Source organism: Schistosoma mansoni (genome assembly GCF_000237925.1).
Source record: "Schistosoma mansoni, WGS project CABG00000000 data, supercontig 0178, strain Puerto Rico, whole genome shotgun sequence".
Lineage (NCBI taxonomy): Eukaryota > Metazoa > Platyhelminthes > Trematoda > Strigeidida > Schistosomatidae > Schistosoma > Schistosoma mansoni.
Genome location: NW_017386062.1, coordinates 50,431 through 53,335, shown reverse-complemented (window position 1 = coordinate 53,335; position 2,905 = coordinate 50,431). Strand labels below are relative to the sequence as shown.

Sequence of the window (2,905 nt, the reverse complement as noted above, 5' to 3'; positions counted from 1 at the left end):
TAAACAATTCATTTAATACAACTCTCATTATAAGCAAAGATGGATAGTGGCTAGCAGTATAATCAAGGACTCTCATTTCATTCTATTTGGGATTCGTCAGCTGGATCTACCTACACTCAAGAGTTGATGTTCTCTTTGGGACTCAGTACCGTACATATATATATACAACCAACATTTTAACAATAAAGCAACATATGCTAATTGAAACTGATCACTCGCACTCCTTACACATCCACAATGACAAAAATATAAACTACTGTAAATAACATTCATACCTGTTACACAACTTATTGACTATTACAACTAGATAGATAGTTTAGTACATAGCTCAGCATGCATTTGAAACAGGAGGTTTAATTTTCAATATCGACCTTAACAACAAAATTTTAACAACTTCAAACTGACAACTTCCGAATAAAACAAAACATAAGTGCTGTATTCCGCTTCTAACCAATTTACAACTTAAATAAAAACATAATTTTATTTAACATTATTTAACATTGAATCAAACAGGTAATCATCATTAAAATTTCTTAATAAAATAAAAATGGTTTACCTGTCATTTCCTGAAATTTAAAAAAGACTTCAATGAGAAATTTTGGCATGGATATTTATAATAATTTCTATACTTAGTTATAATCTGTATAGATATGATTTTAGAAAGTTGGGTAGGTTAAATGTAATACAAACGTTTTAGAAATGAATAACAAGAAAATCGGTGAACATTTTACATTTCATGATTATGAATGGATCAATGTCAGACCACCATTGAAAAGCTGGAAGCACTGGATGGGCCGTTTTGTCCTAGTATGGGACTTCTCACAGGTGTGTTTACTAATGACTAACTTCAAGATGAATTTTGAGTGAGAACCTGTGACCAGTAGGCTTTAACATTGTCCGTTCTGAGGCAGTTACTCACTGGAGACAACAGTGGACGGTCGCGCGACATCGTGGATTAGTCGAAGTTAGACATTCACACTGTTGGATGCCGACTCAGTGGTCTAGAGGTAAAGCGCTCGCGCGCGAGACTGATAGATCCTAGGTTCGAATCTCGTGAGGCAGGATCGTGGATGTACATTGACGCTGAGGAGTCTCACAATAGGACGAAACGACCATTTAGTGCTTCCAAGTTTTCCATGTTGGTCTAGATTCAATTGATTCATGATCTCAACTATCAAGGTTATTATAATATCCACAAAAACCCCTTCTGATAAATAACGATTTATATAAATATTTAAACAAACATTTAGATAATCAGTGATTAATAGATGCTATTTTATACAATCTGATTTATGTATTATATAATACTAAGCCTTGATGTTATATAACTCAGTAAATTAGTTATTTGTATTAGTTGTAATGGTCTTAATCTTATAATATTGTAAACTATGTTCATGCATTAAGTGACTGATTTATTCATGCTAAATGCTGTTTAATCAAATTTATTCAAAATTTTGACAAGTAACCAATGTAAATAAAACATAAAAATCAGTGTATTTAAACATAATTTTTAGATTGTTTTTACTGTCATATAAATCTTCAAACAATGAACAATGGGATTCATCTCCGTTAGTTGACTGCATTAGTTAACATAGTTATATCATTTGTTATTCAATTACACCATTTTAAAACGGGTTTTTATAGATCCGTTGGTTAACTGATTGTTGAAACATGAAAATTTTTTATTATCTTAAAACAGGATAGTACTGCAGTGAGTTCCTATCCTAGCTTGACTAACATTGAAGTAATATTATGCAATGAGGGGAGGTGACAAAAGTAATCAGATATTGTTATTATTAATGACTTTATTCAACATTATATTTTTGGTACAATATAGAATTCTAAGCAGAAAGTAACTAATAGAGTTTCTCTTTTTTGTTTCTTCATTGATCCTGACAATAAACTTGAAATCTTGTAGTGATAGTGAGCAATCGTTTTGTTAATCATTTAACCAGGATTCTCGAATTGTGATTATATCATAGTTAGACTTATTAGGAGTTGAAGACAGTGCATCTTGCCGATTATTGATCTTCAATTAGATGTGAACAGTTCATAAATCCATATCTGAGTAATGTTCATTCATTTCAATGCATACTGCTGCCAGCTAACACGATATCTTTGTTCGTACTTTTTTGTAAATTGTACAGTAAAAGGTTGTACACTTTTTATAAACACACCTGAATAGGTTATGCGATTAATATACATAATGTTATGTAAAAACAAACAAAAAAACGTGGCCCAGATATTCAAGCAGACCGCTACCGTTATTAACGATATTCATTCAATTAATTAATTAACAATTTTGTAAAATGGTATATTCAAGGTGAAATTATAGTGATGATAATAATAATTATGATAAATGATAATTACCAGCAGTTGACACATGAAAACTCTTAACAAATAACTCCATAATTGTCAAATAAGTTCACACCCATTATAACTTATTAGCTTACCGAATAAATCTCTATCATTTGGATTCAAGTCTCAATAACAAGATAATTCCTTACTTGTACAAAAAAGTAATATACAAAAAGAGACTGATCAGTTGCAGTCCTAAGCATCAATGGGAAGATTCAAACAAACAATAATAAGTGAACCTAAACTTCACCTCATTGAACAAGCAAATGGCTATCACGACTCAATAGCTGAGTGGGTAACGTGATGGCGTTTAAAGCGAAAGCTACTGGGTTCAAATCCCAGAGTGAACATCAACTCTTAGATGCAGGTACATCAAGCTGACGAGTCCCAAATAGGACGAAACGCGTGTCCTGGATTCCACTGCCAGCTACTATCCATCTTTGCTTACAAATTCATACTAATTATCAATTATTTTTGATAATAAATAAATATTATCAGTGAATAGATCATATTGAATGGATCATATCTAACTCATAGATACAATAAA

At 31.6% G+C, this 2,905-nt stretch overlaps 1 non-coding gene across 1 annotated transcript; it reads left to right on the top strand.

The window, feature by feature from the left end:
• Positions 1 to 2,638: 2,638 nt before the first annotated feature.
• Positions 2,639 to 2,705, top strand: Smp_tRNA_01495_Sup_TTA.1.1. Its single transcript has one exon. It is a non-coding gene (tRNA).
• Positions 2,706 to 2,905: the final 200 nt, after the last annotated feature.